Raw genomic sequence first — 25,237 nt, 5'->3', positions numbered from 1 at the left:
TTAGCATTTGTGTAATTCTCAAGACTTTTGTCCAGGGCTGTACAGTATGCGGAAGCTAAGCACACTCATACTTGTGCGGTTAAGCTGCACCTACTTTTAGTTGAAGCTGAAGACCAAGCCGGTTTCTGTTTGCTGACAAATAAAGCAGATTTTAAAGCGGAGTTCCATATTTGGCATGTCATTTTTTTTTTGGGGGGGGGGGGGGGGTACACAGTTTTGACAGGCAACCAGCTCCCACTTCCTCCCCTGACGCCGTGGCACCAGAGAGGAAGTTCACCTCTCCCCACTCCCTCTCTGCAATCTTCTGGGACTTTCAAAAAGGTTCCTGCAGTACTTTTTTGGCCACTTAAAAAACTTAAAGCAACTCAGTTATAAAAAAAAATGTAAAATAACAGGATTCAATTTTTCTATGCTACCACCTACTCTATATAAACCATTCTCCCCAACTCAGAACTTGATTAGATTCCTGGTAGTTGGGAAGCTTGAGCCAAGCACACCACAACTGAAAGATCGTAATTCTGGTAATATGATTCCTACAAGTTTGGACAGCTGCTAGGGTGCGGAGAGCCTGTACTGTGCGTGTATTGTGGCTTTGATGTGATCCCCAACAGAGTCATCAAGCATGTACAACGTATCATGATGCTACATAAAAAGTAGGTCATGCAAGCCAAGGCTCAAGTAATTCCAAGGCTGTAAACTCACCACAATGTTGGATTATACAATTCCCTTTAGATCTATCAACAACTATCTAGTGCAAGGGCCTGCCTGATTAGATGCAAATTGATTGGATAGTTTAGCTATAGATCACAAAGTTTTGGATAAAGTCCATTGCACAAAGATTACATAAATATTGTAAAGTATATGATAACCAAAAGAAAACTAGAACAATTAAAGTGGTTTTAAAGTGATACTAAAGTCTCGTTTTTTGTTTTTTTTCTTTTAGTTAAAAATAACAAACATGTTTTACATGTTACCTGCCCTCTGCAGTGGTTTTGCACAGAGCAACCTTGATCCTTCTCTTTGGTGCTCCTGGTCCCTCCCTTCTGTTGAGTGTCCCCACAGCAAGCAGCTTGCTATGGGGGCACCCGAGCCGAGCCACAGCTCCCCATGTCCATTCAGACATGGAGTCGTGACCTGGCCCCACCCCCTTTCTCTCCTCATTGGCTGACTGTCTTTGATTGACAGCAGCAGGAGCCAATGGCATTGCGCTGCTGTCTCAGCCAAAGAGGAGGGAAGTCCCGGGCAGCCGAGACACTCCTACAAAATTGCTGGATCTAGATGGGGCTCAGGTAAGTATTGGGGGGGTGAGGGGGGCTGCTGCACACAGAAGGCTTTTTATCTTAATGCATAGAATGCATTAAGATTAAAAAAACTTCTGACTTTACAATCACTTTAAGTTTTTTTTTTAATCATTTGCATTAGAGAAAAAAAAACCTGTGCCAAAATGATCCCAAACCCCCCCTTCCAGCTGCCCCTTATAATTACCTGAGCCCGATCTCAATCCAGATCCTGCGCTGTACATGAGAGAATTGCCTCTATCCACTCTCTCCCTCTTCACTGGGCAGATTGACAGCAGCGGGATTCTGTGATGGGGGAGCGGGGGTCGTGGGCCAAGCCCTGTGTCTGCATCTATAGACGCAAACAAGATGTTTCAGGGAACGAGCCTGCACAAGTGCCCCCATAGGGGCATTCATTGAAGAGGAGGAGCCAGGAGTGCCGGCAGGGGACCAGAAAAGAGGAGGATCGTAGCTGCTCTGTGCAATACTAGTGCACAAAGCAGGTAAGTATAATATGTTTAATATTAGAAAAAAAAAACAATCAAAGCTTTACTAATACATTATACTTTACCCTTGGAAAACTGATCAAGAGCAATTCTCTGCGCAATCCTCTCTTTGTGTTAAACTACCAGTAACAATGTGAGAAAATCAAATAAACAAAAAACATAAAAAGTTGCTGCTTACACTGAAATGTGTATTCCCACACCCTCAGCAAATATCAGATAAAAAAAAAAAGTGTCTCGCAACACAATACTCATTTAGATATCAAAAACGCTTGTATCTACAGTGCCGTGAAAAAGTATTCCTTCCCCTTGAAATTTTCCATATTTTGTAATGTTACAACCAAAAACGTAAATGTATTTTATTGGGGTTTTATGTGATAGACCAACACGAAGAGGCACATAATTGTGAAGACGTAGGAAAATGATAAATGGTTTTCAAAATTTTTTACACATAAATATCTGAAAAGTGTGGTGTGCGTTTGTATTCAGCCCCCCTGAGTCAATACTGTTGGGTAGGTCTCTACCACCTTTGCACATCTAGAGATTTGGTTGTAACATGACAAAATGTGGAAAGTTTCAAGGAGTGTGAATACTCTTTCAAGGCACTTTATTTTTTTTACTTCTTGGTTTTTGATTGTTCAGACTCTGATTATTTAGTTTGAAGGCTAGTGGATTTCTAACAGTAATTTATTTGTCACATATCTTCATGCACTTAAACGCATGAGTTTATACATGCGTTGTGTTGATATTTGAGTGAGTATTGTGTTGCGAGACACTTATTTTTATCTGACATTTAAGTCACATGTGGGTATTTAGGCTCCATGCACACTAGCGTTTTTCATAAGTGCAAAAAAAGCTGGAAAAAAAATGTGGGATAAAAAATGCTGATAAAGGCATTTTTATGCCGTCTTATTTTGGTAGCTTTTAGAAGCATTTGGAGGGTTTTAGGAGCAGTTAGGAGCATTAGCATTTTAGCAGTACATGAAGAAAATAAGGCTTAATGTACACGGGGCGTTTTAAAACCTCCCCTGAACGATTTAAAGTTTTAAACAACGTTTAAAAACGTCCATTTTGCGGCGTTTACATGCCGCGTTAAATTTTTTTTTTCTTCAAATAGTCTAAAATGTATCTCCATTAAAAATACCTGTAAACAAAACACAGCTAAACGCAAGTTACCGCGTTTACAAGCTGTTACAGGCATTTGGCGTTTCAAATGCCTCTGAACAAAAAATGCTTCTAAACTCAACTGCCTAGAAACCACTACAAATGACCCTGTGTACATGTACTGATAAGATAACGGAGGAGAGTTCAGGGGCAGCTAAAGAAAAATTCCCAACTGCTCCTAAATGTCCGTTTACCAGGAGCACTGTACATGAAGCCTTGGGCCCCTTTCACACATATGGACCCTTCAGGTCCGCCTGTTAGTTTTTCAGGCAGACATGAACGGACGCTACATTCACCTCTATGGAGTCACGAATGTCAGCGGTGACATGTCCGCTGACATCCAATCCGCTAAATGCAGAAGGATGGAAACCCTATTTTCCATCTGTCTGGTGGATCAAGTGAAAACGGACAAGCGGTATGTTTTCCCCTATAGAGGAGAGCGGGCCTCTGACAGGTCCTTCCCTGCAAAATGTGCAGAGACAGAGCTGTCATCCGCCGGCTCAGCAGGGATCAACGGATCGATCCCTGCTTAGCAAGAGGAGTCCGTCAAAAACGGACATTATGTGTGAAAGCGCCCTTAAAGAAAAAAAGCTCAAAAAAAGCTGTTAGTAGCATTTTAGTAACTTTTAGAAGCAATTCGGAGCATTTAGGAGCATTCAGCATTTTTTTCTGCTGGAAAAAATGCTCCAAAAAACATTTTTTTTTCTGCTCCTAGATGCTGAAGCTCAAAAAATGCTAATAGCCCAAAGTAGTGTGCATGGACACATAGGATAACACTATTTAGCTTCTAGGAGCAAAAAAAATGCTGATAACAGCTTCTAGGAGCTTAAAAAAACGCTAGTGTACATGGAGCCTAAATACATATAAGTGTGACTTAAATGTCTGATTAAAAAAGTGTTTAAATGTTGTTAAACACTGCTATGCATAAATAGCATGCTTTCATAAGCTGGTTTATTTGTAAGATTTTTTTTAATACACATGAACAGATATAGGAGGGCCTCAGGCAATGATTAAAACAAAATATATTTATGGTACAATATTTTTTATTGAAATAAACCAAAAAATATAAAGTTATAATAATCACACGCAGGGGATATGAGCAGTGAGCATAACATAGTGCAATATAAGATACACATATAAAATGAGTTTTATAAGAGGAACTATCGAACCGTAACGACCCTCTGGTCTAAGCCAGGGGTTAACACAAGTTGTTAGGGATTTGGGTGTGGACAGCCCACAAAAATCGGGAGAAATAAATCCGAACTCACAATAATAAAATAAAAAAAATAAAAAGGAAGGGGGAAAGGATTAGATGGCGGGGGGGGGGGGGGGGGGGGGAGCAGCAAGGGAGAGGAGATCATAGAATAAGAGGTAAGAAAAGAAGAGCAAAGTAGGAGAGGAGAGGGTTCCCCCAGGCCAGGAGGGCAGAGGAGATCAAATTGGAAGGCACAGGCTGGTCAGGTGCAAGGTCGGAAGAGCGCAAGACCATCATGGGCCCCATACCTTAAGAAATTTAGTGTGGGAGTCATGAAGGATACTAGCCATCTTCTCATTAATCATGAGTCGTTAAGATGTTCTTTACCTTCGTGAGCGAGACCGCCGGATTCCTCCAAGCCCTAGCTATTGTCCGTTTGGCTGCAATGAATAAATAGGTGGCCAATTTCTGTTGATTGGAGAAAAGGCCTGGGATTGGACAATGGAGTAAGACCAATTTGGCGTCTTTGAGGGTGGGCATGTGGAAGAGAGTAAACAGAAGTCCAAATACCCTCGACCAGAAGCCCACTAGGCGGGGGCAGGACCACCATATATGAAGTTCATCTCCCTGCTGACCACATCCCCGAAAGCACAAAAACTGTTATATATTAAACAGAAAATCCAGTCTGTACTATTTGCAAGTAAACTGTCCCCTTGGCAAAACATCAACCACCCTTTTAGTGTGAAACACTTTTCTCCAACATTCTAACACACCGCAGAATCAAAAAATCTGGCATATACTGTATGTGTGGCTCCCCCTCCTGTTGTAGACACAATTTTTGCATGTAGAGAGTCATATCACACAATTAAACACTGCACCCCCAGCATTTAATCCAGTATGAATGGGCTGTGCTTGCCCTTTTCAGCCACTAGATGGTGATGTGCCTCAACCAAGTATCTGCATAACAAGCAAGACATGTCCATATGGCAGAGATGTTGGGGATGCCACAATTCACATAATACTAGTCCTCCCTCTCCCAGCTCTGTGATAAATCTGATAGTGTCAATAATGCGCTATTCGGGTTGTTGGGTATTTCATATGAATTAATTAAAATTTCTAACCTGAACAGAATTCAGGAGGAATGAATATATTTTCAGTAGAATATATTTGCATAGTCTGTATATATGCATATTCTGGTGGACGTCAAGCTCTTCCAATAGGATTAAATTTATTGCATTGAAAATACTAAAATTGGACAAATCACTGGGATTTAATTTTCTATATGTTAAACCAATGTGTAGTATAAATATAGCTTAACATTCACATAATGTTAGTGATGAAACAAAAAGGTCACGTGCTTATCTATTAAGAAAGCGCAACATTTTTGTTGTATTAATAGCATAAAAGCACTTGCCCAGCAAGACTTTCCAGTATGTGTTCTAATAAGCATATGCTCAGTGTTAAAAGTAACAACTCCACAGCTCACACATCATAACCTGCCAGTCCATGCAATATAGGCAATTCATCATTTCTCTATTACCAACAAAGCCTCTTTACTGGCAGAGACAAGCAAGGTATTCTCAAGCAGCCAGCCTTGCCTAGTGTGTGTAATATATGCCTAAAACCTACAAGAGACTGTACTGAACACAAATTACATATAACATGCATGTTGAAGAGGAAACCCTATTTAATATACATTTCAGGCTCTAACTTTGAGGTTAAAGATAACTATTATGGGTTTGCACCAGTTTTTAAATGTTTTCGATTTAAATCGATTCTTTATACACATGCACAAATGAAGATTTAATACACGACATAAGAATCCTAGGACACAGAGTTATTAAAGGAGACAGCACAGCAGTAGCTGCCTGCTTTGAGGTTTGCATTGTCCGACTGAAACATCAGATGCAAAGGCTCCCATAAGTGACAACTCATTTCTCTGATTTGACTTGTTTCAGTTTGCGCCTTTTCTCTCTTCCTATGAAAACCCTCCATTTTTACATGAAATTTCCTGCCCCACTACACCTCATCACTACCAACCACCTTTATCATTTAGGCTTACCTTGACAGGGAAATATTAATGTAGAAGCCAGTACATAGATATAGGTCAAATCACCATAAACGTCCATTAAACATAATTCAGTTTATATTCCGACATGATTTGTCTTTAATGTCTTATTTATTATTGTTCTAAACAGGTTGCTTTATGACAGTGGTTCTCGACCTTCCTAGTGCTGTGCCCCTTGATAAAATTTCCCAAGTTGTGGGGACCCCTAACAGTAAAATCATTTTCATAGCATGGATTGTCAGCACGCAAGGCAAGACAAGTAATTTGCGCCCCTAACCCACGGATATTTAGCGCTCCCTGAGTGCCTCCCTTTTATCTCTCTCTATCCTAATTTCTTGTTTTTTTTCCCCCACCCCTCTCTCTAGCCGTCTTTCTTGTTCTTTCTCTTATTCATTCTCTCCCTTTCTCTTTGTTCCTCCCCCTCTTTTCCTCTCCCTTCCATGTATTCTCTATTTTTATTCCTTCTCTTACTCCTTGATGGGGTGGGGGGGGGATGGGATAAGTGGCAGTGCTGGCGGGGATTTGGGATGATTATCAGTTCTGGTGGGGGGTGGGATCAGTGGCAATGTTGGGGAAGTTCTGATCAGCCAACTTAGGTGCTCTTGATCAAGGTCTTCTGCTGATCTGAGAACTGTAGTGAGGACTTTTCATGCCAACTATAATCACAGGTAGTGTTACTCACTGTGTCTCCGGCTTCTCTGTGTCTCCGGCTTTGTGGTGTCCCGCCGCAGTAACACCTATGCCGGAATCAGGAGACAGGGTCTCCTTCAGCCCCTCCCACTTCACATTCCTCACCAGTCAGCTGACCTCTAGTCTCTGCCCCACCCCCACCCCAGCCATGCCGTGAACTGAATGGGTGGCTGCGAAGAGGCTGAGTGGGTGGCCACAGGTTCCAGGGTCAACCCTGCTGGGCAGCCACGAAAAGGCTGGGAAAGTGGTGCAGGCTTCAGGAACATCCCTGGATTGGTGACCCCTGGCAAATCGTCATTCGACCCCCAGGTTGAGAACCACTGCTTTATGACTATTGCAAGCCAACGCTGCATCACTGAATTATACATCTCATTGAAACTATGTTTTGTATCAATTGCACTGGCTGTCAGAATGATATTTTCAGTGTTGGTTCAACGTGTTAGATTTATAAACCGTACATCCTTTAAAAAAGCCAACAAAACATTTTCTGTAAATGTCAGCTTCAGCTACTGAACTCTGTAAACTGTCTTTTTTTAAGAATGGAAGCAACATGTTGTAGGCAGCCTAAAACTCTACCTGTTAATTAAATAATTTTTAGAAAATGTGTATTTTTTTGGTCCTGGCTATAATAAAGAAAGAATATTTATACAAAATCAATGTCTATAGCCTTAAGGATCTGCTACAAAATATGTCTTGTTTTAACAACTCTGTATATGTCCGCCATCCAGGTAGTTCTAAACATTACCTTTGTATACCTAGTTACACCTGTTCTCATCTTCACTCTACCACAACATAGTTGTTTCTATAACGTTGGGTGCTACTACTGCACTGCTCTCTCTGTTTGGATGCAAAGACAATAAAGGCATTGGAAAGAATGCTCAGTTTTTTTTCAGTTATGTCACTCATCAGATAGCCTTCCATGCCTGTCAAAAATTACAGATATCAGATGTTCTCTATGGTACAAACAATATCCCCTCAAAAGTACTTTTAGGCGACTGTCCCTGTTACATAGAGGTCCTTCATCAGTACACTTGATTCTTTGTTTCTTTACAGTAAAGGAAAACCAGCAACAGTAATAGAATTGTATGCACGGCACATCATTTTTTATTTCAGGTCATGTTGTAATACTAGATTTCACCAGCATGTGGCCCTGTCAATTGCTCATCTCTGTTCCAAGAAATCCTAGACTTGCAGAGACCTGCAGAAGAACAGTCCTAGACTGACAAAAAATTTCCAGATTTTTATAGAAGTAAAGTTTCAGCAGCTGATTTAATCACTTACTGAGTATGCAGCCTCTTTATCTATTAATCTGTGCCTATGTTTCAGTTTAGGCTGGTGCCGTGCCCCAGGTTTCCTTTTTTAGGGTAGCTCATTTCTCCTGAAACCACCCTTACATGCAGGGACATGTCTCCCCACATTGTGCGAATCAATAGAAACACACAACTACATGTCTTAGAATGGCAAGGCATACCACTGCTCCTCCCTCCTTCAATCACGCACACTGGTTTCAGACTACACTATCCACTCTTTGCTGTGAAGACTGGAAGTTCAGGGAAGCAGCAATGAGAGAGTAGAAGTCAGCAGCATTAAGTGTAAAGGCTAGCCGGAGGCTAGCCTGTATTTGTGGGAGGAGTCTGAGAGGGCTATTTAAGCCTCCTCCTCTGTCAGGCTAGGGCTCGTCTGCGTTTCTGGGTTCCCACCCACCCGTTTCCCCCAATCTTCATACATACTCATATTACTTTTTCTGACATTCAGGGTATGCCCTCTTTTCAGGCATACTGACCAGTCAGGCCAAGGCACACCTCAGGCCTTGGTGCTTAGGAGTATCACTTTCTCACTCGAAGACTCTGACTACAAATCATTTTAACAAAACAGTTTACTGGAGAATGTTTATTTTATTGCACTTAATAGGGTTCATTTACTAAATCTGGTGTAGCTGTGCATGATGGTCAATCTGCTTCTAATTTCAGCTTGCTCAACTGAATTCTGACAAAAAGCCTGGAAACTGATTTGTTTCTATGCAGAGCTGCATCATATTTTGCACTCCCCAGTTTTAGTAAATTAACCCCCAACGTGTTGGCCTCAATTTATGGGATCTAAGCCTTTTGGTGCTGAAAGCTGTTGGGCACTGAATGGTGCTAATGTTTAGGGCAGTATGCGCCCACGGACGATTGCCTGGAATGCAAGCAGTCTGAATTCTGGGCTTTCGTCCCTGGGCGCATATTACCTTAAACATTACTATTTCTTAGTGCACAGTCCATCCCTCTCCATCTGCAATATCTTTTAGCCTCTCATAGATTTTTACAGGCTGCCGACAGCGGGGCTGGACAGTGTGCCCGTACCTTCTGCCTGCACTAAAATGCCAGAGACTTATGCATCAGGGCTAAATGCACAGTGTGAAGCCTAAAGCCTAAAAGTTAACACTGGGGGTTAAAACACTGAGGCTTTAATACAGCTTTACTGGTCTTTGTTGGAGTATTTTTCATTGTGACATGTTTCAGGGACCAGCAGACAACTATTCAACATGTCTACGCTTGAAAGTACTTCCATTAAAAGAATGAGTTAAAACGATAGAAAATAGTTTGGCTTGCAGTCCGCTGAGTGGGCTGCCAGAGAAGCAATTGTGCTGGGAATTATTCCTCAATTGGAACAGTAAAGCTCGAGGGAAGCGTGTATTTTCCTTAGAGGGAACAGTCTTAATGATAAAACACTTTGTACTTTTTCTCCAGCCCTATAAAAAGACCTGGAGAGTTTTGTATTTGCCTTATTTAGGAAGGGATAAAGTTTGCTGAATTTAATCAGACAATGCATTATTTATGGTACGGATAGGTAATTCTTGAAACTCCCTCAAAAAAAAAAAAAAAAAGGAATAGTTTAGTGGAGTCACATGCTCATATGGCCAGTATGGGAAACAAATACTTACCTGTGACATCCTGAATTGCAAACACTACCAGTTATACCAAGTATTACAAGTTTACCCAACATTTGAAAGAAAAAAAAGGTTTGTAACGTTTGTGGCTTTAATGAGAAATTGAATGGTTCATCTGAATTCTTTTCTTTTATTCTGGATTAGCTGGGGAAGGATTAGAACTCCTTTTAATGCAACTCGAGGCATGCGTTAGATTACAGATTTTTCCTTTAATATACTAGTTACTGTGATTTTACTAGACCAGAGTAAGGGAAATTTTCCAACAGTAACACATCCAGAAACTAAAAAAAAAAAAAAAAAACTGGTCTGCCTCATCTTACCCCATTGGACCAACTACCCTCTAAACGTTTAGGCCCCACCCCAGCTGCCTTTATTATTTTCCTGTCTTTGCTGCTCCAGGGCTGGAAAAGGATCCAACATGAACCTTTTTTCTTTTTACCCCTACCTAACTGATTTCCTGTGGTCTGCCACCCAAGTTCTGATCATCTCCTGGTCAAAGTTCCCACTGTACAGCTTCTAAATGTCGATTTATGCCAGAAGCCCCATTCTGATTGTCTTGGGTGTCCAGGGTCCAGCACATGATTCGGAGTCTGTCAGTAATCTTTGGCCCTGGATGCTTTGACAGACCCTCTGTTTCATTCAATGGACTGCTCTTTGTGGAATCGCACTATAAAGGTGGTGTTCCTGATGGCCATAAGGTCCAGCCAAAAAGTTTCAGAACTGCAAACACTGTATTGCAAAGAACTACACGATCAAGCAGTTTTGCCAACACAGGCCAAAAGTTTGTTTTACATTCCACCTGCCTTAGGACATGGTGCTGCCGAAAATCCCTGCAGGACAGAAACATGGGTATCATATGGCACCATCAGGTCCCATTATTGGGTAAATCTAGCATCTCTGACAATGGTCAAGGTCGGGAGAGTGGTTCTACAGTCTTAAGCTTTGTAAAATGACTAATACATTTTTTCTGCATCAGCCTCCCTTGTTTAATTGCTACATTTCACGTGTATGCTGCTTGTTGGTAATTTTCATTTCCTGGCACATTTCCTGGTATGGCAACATAGGAGTCCCACTGGTAGCTGGGTGGAGCTTAAATTTATAGGGTAGTCGGGCCTATAAGGTAAGAGGAGCAGTGCTTACCCAGGAGTATGCTGCCATGCGGCTTATGTGCCAGGAAAGGAAATATTACTGCTAAGTACAGAATTTTCCAGAGGAAGGCTAGAATCCAACTCAAGCTTTGTACTGTGGTCTGTATCCCTTGCATATATACCCTCACTTCCTGTTCAGTAAGTTGCTGTCACCATGACAGTTAGGCCCCTTTCACATGGGGTGGACATAGTCAGGAGTCCACCTGCTTTGCAGGGAATCTGTCCACTTATCCTCACTGAGCAGGCTAATGGCTTGTCCATGTTCGCACCGCTTATGTAGAGCAGACACAGTCCGCTGTCCTCTACGGGCAGGCGAATGTTAAAAGACCGCCTGTCCATTTACACCTGAATGACATCCAATCTAATTGGCCAGAACAGATCCCCATCCGTCTGTTTTTAGCGGACAGGATTGGATCAGATGTCAGCAGGTGTTAACAGACACATGTCCGTTGACACCCGTCGTTCTATAGAGGGCAATGGATGGTCCAATTGGGTCTGCCTAAAAAAATGACCAGTCCGCCTTTGTGAAAGGTGCCTAAGTGAAGGGAAATTCTCTAATGAAGCCCCAGATAGCTGTAAAACTTGACAGAAAGGCACAAACCCTTCCTGATTCTACCTGAAACAAAAAGCTGTTTTAGCTGGACATGCACTTTAATGTTAACCCTTCCATCCCCAAGCGCAATACATTAGCGTTTCTTCCTTTGAGAAAACATTTTGTGTAGGTATTTAGTGTAGGTACTGCTGCTCAGTTAGAAAAAGTCAGTACACTAAACCTATATACAGAATAACCCATGGAATTGCATCTGTTGGCATAGTTACTATAGGGTTTTTGGTCATGTGATTGAGCTCCTCTCCTTCACTGATATTATGGAATAGTGTTTAATTCTGTGTGTTCATAGGGGCAGGTTTGCTTTGTCACTGCAAATATAGGGCCTGCCTCCTGTTGTACAATGTGCTATAGAACAGATGTGCTTTATTGCTCCTTCTCACAATGCAAGCCTTTGAGCCATCCGACACATTGCAAACAATGCACTTGTGCGGCTGATATCCCAGATTAACAGTTAAATAGAAAGAAGCTGACTAATGTCAGTGAAATACTCAGATACCTCTAGTGACCATCCTACAAATCCCTATATTCAATACCAAGATACAGTATGTAGGAGTAAGCATCTACCCTGACGTTGAGAAACTCACCCAACTGGAGAACCACATTTCCCTCCCATCCAACACCTTTCTTCTTTTTAGTCTTGTCTGGTCCGCATTTCTCCCTAACTGCGGTGGAGGAGCAACAGAATTGTGAATGCCTTATCCTTACTTCTCTTAAGCTTCGTACACACTACTAAAACTGACAGCTCACGTCAGAGCCGCTGTACTAACAATTTGATGTTAGTACATCAATCTCTCCTGCTGAGCTATTGCGTTCTGACAGGGGGGACCCCCCCCCCCCCCCCCGCCAGAACACTCTGGTCAGTGCTCTCAGCCATCGGCTTCTGTCAGACCGACTGCCGTACACACAGGCCGAATGTCGGCTGGTTTTTTTTGAACCCGCTAATGCTGCCTGACATTCGGCCGTGTGTACTAGGCTTAACAGCCAACCTTTCAGTATACACTCACTTATTTTTTTTATCGGAGTCTTTGCCTTTGATATTTTGATGTAGTCATTGATGGGCAGTCTTCCTCCTGCTTATGTGCTTCTTTTTTTATTATATACAATTAAAAAAAATTGAATCTTTAAAAAAAAGAGTAAGCATATAAATATGTGAACATCACATAAAGAAGTTGCTTTTGGGTCTAAACAATACTTTTTTTTGGATAAAGAAACGTAAGGTTTAGAATGTCTGTGCCCCCACTGAGGGGATTTTCAGCGCTCATATCTATTTTATATATAAGAACAAGGACTTTCCAGTACAGGGAGAAATGTCCTCAACAAGGAAAAAACTAAAGCTATAAATTCAATTTAAAAGGGTATGGATAAGTTGAAACATGTCAGGTTAATTGCAGTCTGTGTCCCTATTGGGGGTGATTTTCCTCACTTCCTGTTCTGGTGATAGGTGTTAGGCAGAAGTAAAGAGATTTCTCTACAGCAATTAAAACCTGACAGTGGCTATTATTGTGGTCTTACCTAAAAAAAGAGAAGGATCTATTATGTTCAGATTCCTACAGACCAATTTCATAGTCAAGTATTTTCAGATTTTAAAATATTGGCTAAAATTCTGGCCAATAGGTTGAGTAGAATTTTTACAGCTATTATTTATCCAGACCAGTGTTTCTCAATTCCAGTCTTTAAGGCGCACCAACAGGTCATGTTTTCAGGCTTTCCATTATTTTGCACGAGTGATTTGATCAGTTTCACTGCCTTAGTAATTTCCACAGCTGTTTCATCTGAGGGAAATCCTGAAAACATGACCTGTTGGTGCACCTTGAGGACTGGAATTGAGAAACATTGATCCAGAGCAAACAGGGTTTATACTAAACTCCTAAACTGCCATTAATATAAGGTGCGCATTCTTAACTATTCAGATTCCTGTGGACAACTTGACAAATAGAGCCTTGCTGTCATTAGATGCCGCTAAGGCGTTTAATAGCAGAGAATGGCGTTTTATGTGGGAAGTGCTTAGGCATTTTGGCTTTAGGGGTACTTTGTGGTACATTCTTGGGTTAGGCCAAAGGCCTTGATCAGGGTCAATGGGAATCTGTCCAGCTCTTTTTCTCTGTTTTGTGGACAAGGATGTCCATTGTCATCACTTCTGTTTTCAGTAGCTATAGAGCAGGGGTCTCTAAACTTTCTAAAGAAAGAGTCAATTTACTGTCCTTCAGACTTTAGGGGGGCCAGACTTTGCCCAGTGGGATAAACAATGCCCGATCTTTGGTACTAGAGGGAGAAATAGTTGGTGTCTTTGGGAGGATTAGTGCCCCGTTTTTGTTGTAAGTGGAATTTAATTATGCCCCATCGTTGATGTCAGTGGAAGAAATAGTGCCCTATTGTTGGTGTCAGTGGAAGAAACAGTGCTCAATTTTTGGCATTAGTGAAAGGAATAATGCCTCAAGGGCCGAATAAAGGCAAGCAAAAGGCCACATCCGGCCCCAAGGCTGCAGTTTGGAAACCACTTCTATAGAGCCTCTGGCTGCTTTGTTGAGACAAATGGAAGAGGTTAGAAGCTTCTGTAGAGACAAACATGAGGAGAAAAAAAGCACTCTATGCAGACGATATACTGCTATAGCAGCCTGATACTCAGGGTTCACTGGTTACTGCAATGTCTGTCATAGAGACGTTTTTTTACTTTCCGGTCTTACGATCAACTGGGAAAAGTCTAGCTTATTCCCATTGGACCCCCTCTGTGACCCTCTCCCTCCTACAGAATCATAACTTAAGGTGGATGGAAAGATTAAACATCTAGGGGTGGTTTTCTCTACTCTTAAGGAATATGTCCCCCATAATTTGCTACCACTAGTAAAGTATAGTGTAAGTTGCCAATCTCTGTGGCAGGCCACACTAATCCCTTGAAAATGGTTTGGATGCCGCAATTAATGTATTATTTACATAACTCGCCCTGCTGGATTACGCAGAAATATTTTAAGAAACTTGCTAAAAAATGTTATGACCTGATATGGGGTAATAAGCCCACAACAATTATATATGAATATTTACAATATCCAAATGATCAAGGGGGCTTTCAGCAGTAAATCCCTGGTTACATTTTCAGGTGGCCCAACTCCAACATCTTGCAGGCTGGGAAAAAGATGGTCTTCATATATCCTCTTATAATATACTCAGTTCTCTATTTCACAATGGCAGCCCTTTATTGGCCTTGGATTCATCTCCTCCACCTTTTAAGCAATATACCTATCCTACATTATTTTAACCCACAGCGCTGTCACCTTTTTTAAACCCGAAATTAATATTCGTTACATAAATACCAATGGTTGACTAACGTTATCCTATATAGGACTGCTGCTGTTAACCAAGAAACCATATAGTAGCTGCTTGGCACAAATGAACTTATAAGTCCACAGCGCTGTCCCAAAACAGTATTACTCCAATTTCCCCATCAGTACAACAAGATATGTATATAACAGTATACATATACTGTAAGTAATAAAACAATATAAATATACTGTAGTATGATTAGTCCCACAAAATAGTTCATAATAAACTGCTTCATAGAAAGTGCTTCTTAAAAGACAACAGGGCTCCAGTGCAGCTTCTGTGTTTTTTTTTAGTGCTTCACGCTTTCACTCACTCACCAGATACCATTGACCTTGTGCTTTTCAGTTACAAAGTCTCCATGAGCTTGTGGATATTACCCTCCCAGGTCTTGGCAGGAATGATCAGCTTCTCCTCTCCTTCACTGATATGCTCTCCCAGTCAGTGCTCTATTGTGCTGCACTATTCAGATCTACATACCTTGGACACCATACAGGGGAACAAAAGGGGGAGCCCATCCAGGATGGTCACGTTCCTGGATCAGGTGGAATTTTCCAGGTGTGTTAAATGTCTGCAGATCGGAGTGGGATCCTAGGAGATGGAGCGTTCTATGGGATCTCTCATCCTGTGCACTCCTCGCTCTCATTCATCTCCCCTCCACCCGTCTATGGGGGGGGGGGGGCTCAGCTCAGCACTGCATTCCCCTGCACAGGGCAGCCACACCGAGCTCCGCAATCCTCTGCAGCCGGGGAGCATCTGGAGCTCTGCAGAGGCTTCCCGGCTGCACAGGCTGTATACTGTTTGATCACTTATAAACATATCTTGTTGTACTGAAGGGGAAATGGGAGTGATACTGTTTTGGGACAGCACTGTGGGCTTATTAGTTCATACTTATCCTACATTTTATTTGATTTATAAGGTCTGGCAATCCATTAAAAAAATGCTGGGTATTATAGTGTATGCCATTATGGTCAAACAGAACGCTGCCTGAAGTTTTCTGTCTGGAAGGTTTTTCCAGGTGGGAATACTCTGGGATTGATACTTTAGTACAGTTGTACTCCGACGGAGCGCTGAAAACCTATCAGTGGCTCTGTATGAACCTCAGAATCAGAAGTGGTTTTTCCATCACCTACAACTAAGACATGCTCTGAAATTCCACAATTTGGTTCTGAATGCCTCTTTTTTTGTAACGCCCATCTTGGACAGTGTATTCCAAGCTATTAACACAAAGAGCTCCATCTCTAAAGTTTGCACACGATAGCTATCCAATTTGCTTCTTAAATTTCCTATACCATGTAGGCAGAAATGGGAGTTGGATGTTGATGTGGCTCTAGGAGACATAGTTACATAGTTAGTCAGGTTGAAAAAAGACAAGTCCATCTAGGGGGGACAACCGGGGGGACACATACACAATCCCATATACACAATCCTATACAAACAGTTGATCCAGAGGAAGGCAAAAGACCCCAGCAAAGCATGATCCAATTTGCTCCAGTAGGGGAAAAAATTCCTTCCTGACCCCCCGAGAGGCAATTGGATTTTCCCTGGATCAACTTTACCTATAAAATGTTAGTATCCAGTTATGTACATTTAGGAAAGAATCCAGGCATTTAAAGCAAGCTACAGAGCTAGCCAGAACCAGCTCTTGGGGAAGTCTATTCCACATTTTCACTGCTATTACTGTGAAGAAATCTTTCTGTAGTAGATTACATCTCCTCCAGATATAAAGCGTGCCCCCTTGTCCTCTGTGATGACCTTACAGTGAATAACTCAACTCCAAATTCACTATATGGGATCAAACAATGATGAACGTTCAGTTGGTCTCTCTGTCTCCAACTCAGAGTCACTCAACTCTTCATCTTGCACAGGTCCTATTGAACCCCAGAACTGCTGCATAGGATAGGTAGGAAAGAATCCTGAAAGTTCAAGATGCCCAATCTCTTGGCTCTTTTATTCACTTGTTTTGGAGATGTCCAAAATTACATTAGTATTGACAGTATGTAATAGATGTGATAAACTCGGTTCATAACACTGCGTTAATTCCAGATCCCATTCTATGCCTATTAGGTTATATAAATCCCAGCAATCTAGAACATGATCAGGTAGTGGCTGTTATAAGATCACTTTTTGTGGCCTGTAAGTTGATAGCCTCTTGCTGGGTCTTGCCCAACCCTCCTTCCCTGGGGGACTGGACCCTGGAATGGATAAACATGTTATGGTATACTTGATAATAAAATAAATGTGTTGTTGTTACCATTTTATCAGCCTAACTAAGCAGGAAGGAAAGGAGAGAGGGAGAGACCGAGAGAGGAGAGGATAGGAAAAAGGGGAAAAGGGAATTTCTTGTTCTAGGGTTTTTTGCTGGTTGTTTTGTTTATTTGTAGATGTTTATTTTTGTTATGTGAAAGAAAAAAAAGAAAATTTGATTTAAAAAAAACACACTGGGATTGCAAATGAGGCATTTTTCAGGCACTTTACAAGCGCTATTTTTGGCGCAAAAAACGCCTGAAAAATGCCTCCAGTGTAAAAGGGGTCTAAGTAACATGATTAAAGTAATCAGTGCTTAAAGCGGAAACAAAATTCTTCCAATTAACATTAAACTATTCGTAATCCTTATGCCTCCAGATAGGAAAGTGTATATCTACTTGTTTTAACCTTTTTCTTTTTTGTTACATTTCTTTCCTGGGTAGTGGCCTAGACCAAAATTAGCTAATACATTCCAGGAGTCTTACTAGGAATTCGTTTTCTTTCTGGTTCAATAACTTTTTTTTTTTTTTAGGAAGAGTAACAATAAAGCACCCAATCTGCCCACGCAGGGGCTTGGAGTGACAATATAAGTGAATATAAAGCTTTATACAATCCCAAAGAAATAAGAGATAAAAACAATGGTTAAAGGAGTTGTAAAGGTAGAAGGTTTTTTATCGTAATGCATTCTATGCATTACGATAAAAAACCTTCTGCGTGTAGTAGCCCCCCCAGCACCTTCCAATTACCTACCTGAGCTCCTTCTCTCTCCAGTGATGTCCACGATCCCCTCAGTCATCCAGTACACTCCTCCTAATTGGCTGAGACAGAGCAGCGGTGCTATTGGCTCCCACGGCTGTCAAAGTCAGTCAGCCAATCAGGAGAGAGAGGGGGCGGGGCCAGGTCGGGGCTCCGTGTCTGGTAGCAAGCTTCTGGCTGAAGGGCACTCAAAGGAGGGAGGGGCCAGGAACAGCAAAGAGGGACCCGAGAAGAGGAGGATCCAGGCGGCTCGGTGTAAAACCAACTGCACAGAGGAGGTAAGTACAACATGTCGCAGAAGGAGATTTGTCAATGCTTTTCACATACATATGGATAACTACGGTATTTATTGGTGTATAACACGCACAGGCGTATAACACGCACCCCAATTTTAGGAGGGACATTTGAAGAAAAAAACTTACATTTTAAATAAAGAACTTTGAAGCAAAATTAGGGTCACAGCTCATCGATGCACCCTGCTCAGTGCCCAGCTGCAGCCAATAAATTGACCAACAATGTAGCCTGTTTAGTGCCGATCGGCAGCCTATAAATTGACCAATAATGCATCCTGTTCAGTGCCCATCTGCATCCTCACCTTTCCCATCATTGCAGCCTCGCCAGTGTTGGATTATCCCTGCTGTCTCGGAGGGAAGAGGAGGAGCGATTGCCGCTGAATTACACAGAGCCGTGATCTCCTGTGTACCCGGTGCTCCGTCACTCACAGCCACACCTCCTGGGCCTGCTCATATGATAGACAGAACAGTGGCCCAATGCGGGGCCAGGAGGCGTGGCTGTGAATGACGGAGCGCCGGGTACACAGGTGATTGCTGCTCTATGTACGGCAGGCCCGTACTGGCCATAGGGCAGACCGGGCGTTTGCCCAGTGGGCTGGGGGCCGCCGGGCCACTGGGCTGCATGTCTGGGACATGCAGAGCAGGACATGGGTTCTGACATGCAGGGCCGGTGTTATAACACCGGCCGCTGATGTACCGCATATACTGGGTGGTGGTGGGAGGAGCGGAAAGAGTCTCCTCATTCCCCGCCTACCAAGCCGATCGATGGCAACCCAGGCCAACGCTGAACAGGAAGTCAGTATTTGCGCATGCACCCCGCAACCGATGGTCACCTGGCAACCAGGACGCCAGGAACAGAGGAGGGACAGGGAAGCAGAGGAAGAGGCCTTATGCACCACCACCTACTGAGACCCGTGTCCCGCACATGAAAGCCAGTAAGGTCCTGCGGCCGCCTATAGGGAAAGTGGTGTGGCTGCCAGCTGGTGTACATCCATCTCCATTCCTGCCAGTGAAGGGTCTGATGCTCCAGGCCAGGGAGCACTGCTTTTAATAATGGTAGCTATGATTTTTTTTTTCAGAAACTGTAATTAATCCTTCTGCACCTGCTATCTCTGGAAACTCCTCTCCCTCAGAAGCCTTGTGCCAGGCTCAAAATGAAGGGGAGGCAATTCTACCCAGAAAAGTTGACTGGATGAAGTATTGCATAGGCTTTGGAAGCACTAGTAAAAGTAATGGTCAAAAAGCCAGTTATAAAGCAATAATCCTTTATAACTGGCTCTGTATATATTTATAACTGACAGTGTGAGTAATGCTTTATAACTGTCTTTGCAGTACTCAGAGAGCCAGTTATAAAGGAGTTTTGCTTAATAACTCGCTCTGTGAGTAAAGCCTAGTGCACATGGGCTGAATGTCAGCTGGCATTTAGCCCGTGTGTACGGAAGCCGGTCCGACAGAAGTCTGCCATTCAGCCCAGCTTCTGTCGAAGGCTCGTGACTGAAAAAGGTCAGCGTTTTTAGCCAATGGCTGAGAGCGCTGACCGGAGTGTTCTGGCGGAGGGCGTCCCCCTGTCAGAACACACTATCTCAGCAGGGGAGATCGCTGTACTAACATTGGATCGTTAGTACAGCGGCTCCGACCTGAGCTGTCAGTTTAGTGGTGTGTACAAGGCTTAATGCTTTATAACGGGCTTTTCAGCATTCACAAAGCCACTGGCTTTGTGAGTACTCCATTATATCTGGTTTTGTGAGTCATGCTTTATAACTGGCTGTGTAACCACTACTTTATAAGTTTTAAAAGGGAACTGCACTTTATAACAGGGTTTGGTAACTTGTTTTCTGAAGTAGTAGCTCCCGACCCTGTTATTAGGCTACATTTGCATACGTGTTTAGGCACAATGCAAATGGCAGGGGCAGGTATCTGCTGATCCCTACTGCTGTTTAGGACACCTGTGAGTGGCTAGCTGCATTGCCTTTTGTGTATTCTGAAAGTGCAAGAATCAGGGCTGATCTGAGGTGTGAAGGTGCAAAGCTCAGTGGATTTCTTACTATTATTCAAGTGGTTTACAGCATTTACTTAATAAAGATTGTCTGTTTTTTTTTTTTTTTGTTTTTTAATGTATCTGGCACTCACAATTTCTTTGAAAAAAATTTTCGGCACACCTTGCCCTAAAGGTTGCCCCTGCATTAGAGCAACCCTCATCTTGTAATGCTTCATACTAGACATGAAATATTTTGTTTCGGAATTTTGTTTTTGTCTGAAAAATACATTTTATTTAGTTACTCCCGAAATTCGTTTTTATTTATTTAATTTCGTTAAAAAATGCATTCGTCCGAAAATCCGAATAAAGGTCGAATCTGTCAATTGAAGGCTTATGGTGTCTGTCGAATGTTCTAAGAAGATTCGACGAAGCAGCTAAACTGTACAACGCCGCAATCGTACATTTCCGGTCGAATGCTACGCCCACAAGCTATAGTAGAATTCTAATGTTGTATGACTAGTAATAATTATATTTATTAATTATTATTACTAGTCAACCAACATTAGGATTCTTCTATAGCCTATAGGCAGAGCATTTGATCATAAATGTCCGCTCACGGCGACTGCTTCGTCGAATCTTCATGTCGAATAATCTTGGACTAATAAAGTTAGGTTAGGCACATACATCCACAGGATCGATAGACACAGATTGCTATTGTCACCGTCATGTCGAATCTTCTATCTATATTGAACTGTTGTCGCAACGAAACGCAAATAAAGCATTTTTTATGTTGGAGCTTTCGGATTTCGGATTCTGTGCATTCGTTATCGTTTCTTAAAACGAACGTGAAAATCCCCCAAATTCGGACAAAAATGCATTTGGACGAAAACCAATGCACATGTCTACTTCATACTATTTTCAGGACTCCGCCATCAAAACTGGAGTTAAAGTAATCAAATCCAAACATCCTGGAACCCCACATCCCATTATCAAGCGCCCCCGTGAAACGCCACCGCTGCGCAGTCTAAAATGCCCGGGCCTATTTTTTGTCCCAGCCCGGGCCTGATGTATGGTAATTCAGCGGTGCGCGCTCCTCTTCCCTCAGAGATAGCAGGAATCAGTAACACCCACCCATGATTTTCCCCTGATTTTAAGGGGGAAAAAGTGCGTGTTATACGCCGATAAATACAGTATATTTTGTACTAGACATTCTGCAAAACATTTCAGTGGTAATGTGACAGATTATCTGTTTGCAAATTATAGAAGGAAATATTGCATTCCCAATTAAATCAACTGCCTGAATTTGAGGTGTACCGTATGTGACATTATAAAAGACAAGCAGGCCTGGACATCTCTCTCCTGCAGAGGGAGTGGAATTATTCAGCAATGAAGTGAACATGAGCACAGCTCAATTTGAGAAGAAAACTGCAAGCACCAACTGGTTACTTCTTGTAAGTAGGTGAGTGGATGAGTCACAGCTCTGCTGTGTACAAGCTGTATTGCTGTTTCAGGAATGCAAACAAAGCCAGAAACATTATTAACGGAGTCGGTTGAGAAAGTATACTGGTGATTCAAACCATATGCTTGTACTACTTATATGCACCAAAGGGTGCAATCAGCATGAGTTCTTGATGCAACACAATCACGTGGTGTATTGTGAAAATATGTAATACAACAGCATACCAATCTGTCAGTGCTTTAGTGATAAAAGAATATAGTCTTGCCATTAGATTTCTTTCAAGGTTCCTTGTGACAATGTTCCCATAGAGATACACAACATAAAATGATATTCATGGCCTTGCAGCTCTTTCTAGAATGGGGAATCTTTAAATCAAACTAGAAAGTGCACCAGCCTTGTGCAATAACTTTAATCAAACTTTATTAAAAAATGTTCTCTTTTACTCACAAAAGATGCTTTGCAAAAATAGTATAAACCAGCACATCCATTCAGATGATAGCTCAATGTACACACTGGATACAAGTGACCCACTGTCAACTTTATCTCACACACAGTTAGTGCCGTTTACAGCAGGTTAGCTACCATCCCATGCAGCCTTCGACCTGGAAGCCATTGCTTAACATGCGAAATGCTGAATAACGTCATACAGCTCTGGCAAAAAGGGCTTACCCTCAAAACATCAGCGCTATGAACCTGTATGGTAGTGACTAAGTGTCAGAGAATGCCTATCAGATGTTTTTCTCACAGAAATGTTCGTTATTGGTAGAATAGGGAACAGGCACGTGCACACGCAGTGCATGTTGGCGCTAGATGGGCTATTTAAGGATGCTTAGCCTTTTTTAAGTGCTGACTGGCCTTTCAGCTATTCCCTGCATCCTTCTACTACTCTGCTTCTTCCTTTGTTGCTGACCAGGCTTGCCTCTGACCAGGCTTGCCTCTAACCTTAACTTGGATCCCGATTCTGCCTTTTGCCAGTTCCTGACCTCGTCTCTGTTCCTGATCATGTCTTTGCCTTATGATTCTGTACCTCGCTGTCCGCCTGCTGCTGAACTCGGCTATCCCTATGATTAAGGATGAGCTCAGGTGTGTTCGCAAACAGCACGCGCAGAGTCCGCCAGGAAGTCGGCACTGCAGAGCGCCAATCAGAAGCAGTGAGACATTGACATTGGCTGCAGAGATCGGGAAATGTCTCACTGCTTGCGATTAGCACGGTGCAGTGCCAACTTCCTGTGGGCTCTGCACGTGCGGTTTGTGAACATGCCTGAGCTCATCCTTACGTGTGACCACACTTCTGTTCCTGGCTCTGTTTCCACATCCTGTTCGAGTGCCTACCTGGCTGCCATCTGTATCAGCTCTGCTCAACACAGTGCGTTCTTGTCTCAAGTCTGCTGGGAGCTCTGACAAGCATTGTATCTGGAACTTGAAGCCCATGCAGAGTGCCCCTTTAACTTTAGCTGGATCTCCGTGCACAGTTATTGTTCCTGACCTGATGTTCTGCCAGCATGCCTGGAACTGCATCACCTGCTGCAAGCACTTTTATCAACACGTGCCGGTACTCGTGTTCCTCCTGTCCCTCGGTACCCTCTGATCCATCTTCAGTGGGACCTGGGCTGGAGATAAAAGAGAGGCCTACCTCATCATTTCTGTCTCCAATCGGGTACGAGACACTAAATGACAGTAGACAGACTCCACAGTGGGTCACTTGTATCCACTGTATAGAGTGAGCAATCACCTGGATGGATGTGCTGGTTAACCACTTGCCGACCGCCTCACGATGATATACGTCGGCAGAATGGCATGGGCAGGCAAAGTAACATACCTGTACGTTACTCCCCTCCCACGGACGGGGGGCGCGATCGCCATATACTACCTAATAAAGTTTTTAACCCCTTGATTGCCCCCTAGTTAACCCTTTCACCAGTGATCACCGTATAAGTGTTATGGGTGACTCTGGTTAGTTTGTTTTTTATACCCGCTGTTTATTATCCAATAAAGGCTTAACCCCCTGATCGCCCGGCAGGTGATATCAGTTTGGTTTTAGGGTCAGTTAGGGTCGGCGTCGCCCCAGGCAGCGTCAGATTAGTGCCAGTACCGCTAACACCCACGCACGCAGCATACACCTCCCTTAGTGGTATAGTGTCTGAACAGATCAATATCTGATCTGATCAGATTTATACTAGCGTCCCCAGCAGTTTAGGGTTCCCAAAAACGCAGTGTTAGCAGGATCATCCCGGATACCTGCTAGCACCTGCGTTTTGCCCCTCCACCCAGCCCAGCCCACCCAAGTGCAGTATCGATCGATGAATGTAACTTACAAAACACTAAACACATAACTGCAGCGTTCGCAGAGTCAGGCCTGATCCCTGTGATCGCTAACAGTTTTTTTGGTAGTGTTTGATACAGTTGCTGACAGCCTAGGAGCTTTTTAACCTGTGAGTCTCACTACTGTACCAGTAAATTTAGAGCCCAAAATGGCAAATCGTAGGTACACTAGTGAAGAGGCCTACACGTTTCTGAGCATGACAGATAGTGAAGAGGAAGTCACTCATCTGTCAGATTCAGGCTCAGAATACGATCCTGTAGACAACAGCGGGTCCATGACAGATAGCTCTGACGACGGAGTTGTGGTCCCTGCCAAGGTCAGGCGTACCAGACCCCGATCTTCTTCTGCTGTTGTTGAGGTGCAAGAACCGAAGGGCTCTCGTATGGAGCAGAAAAGTACTAGTGCCGCTCATCCTTCTGGTGAACTGGCAAGCATCAGCGGCCTAGTACACCCTGGTCGTACATCCAGCACTGCAGTATCACGCGGTGACGTGGCCAGTCCCATGAGTGCAGTTCAAGCTGGCGAGGTGGCAAGCACAAGTAGTGTCCCACTGCCACTAAGAAGACAAAGACAGGCCCGTCGTGTCCATAGTGTCCTTCCTACAGAATTTGCCTATCCTAATCGGGAGCCCCCCACTTCTGCAGCACCCATACTTCCCCCCCATTCACAGGTGGAAACAGTTGCTTTTATGTCACTTGATCTATATTCACTTTTTTTCACAGAAGATCTCTATAGATCTATTGTGGACCAAAGTAATTTGTATGCTGGTCAATTCATTGCCGCTAATCCCCAGTCCTCCCTTGCCAGAGATTGGAAACCAATTACGGTTCCCGAATTTAAGACCTTTCTGGGCCTATCCCTCGACATGGGCATAGTTAAAATGAGTATGTTGCGGTCATATTGGTCCACTGACCCAATTTACCATATGCCCGTGTTCTCTGCCTCCATGACTAGGGCATGATAGAAGCAGATCTTGCGGTTCATGCATTTCAACAACAATGAACTCTGTCGTCCTTGTGTAGACCCTGGATACGATCGGCTCTACAAAATTCGGCCCCTCGTAAACCACTTCAACCAACGTTTTGCAGCCTTGTTTACTCCCCATCAAGTTGTCTGTGTTGATGAGTCCCTGATTAAGTTTTCTGGCAGCTTGTCTTTCAAACAATATCTTCCCAGCAAGCGTGCCAGATACGGGGTCAAGATGTATAAGCTCTGCGACAGGGCCACAGGCTATACATATAGTTTTATGGTTTACGAGGGAAGAGATAGTCACATAGAGCCG

The 25,237-nt window shown here is 43.0% G+C and overlaps 1 protein-coding gene across 3 annotated transcripts in view; it reads right to left on the bottom strand.

Moving 5' to 3' along the window:
* Positions 1-25,237, bottom strand: part of DGKA (diacylglycerol kinase alpha) — a 340,054-nt gene that overhangs the window by 217,140 nt on the left and 97,677 nt on the right. The window lies entirely within an intron of this gene.

Source organism: Aquarana catesbeiana, linkage group LG02, assembly GCF_042186555.1.
Source record: "Aquarana catesbeiana isolate 2022-GZ linkage group LG02, ASM4218655v1, whole genome shotgun sequence".
NCBI lineage: Eukaryota > Metazoa > Chordata > Amphibia > Anura > Ranidae > Aquarana > Aquarana catesbeiana.
This window is presented reverse-complemented; position numbering and strand designations above follow the sequence as displayed.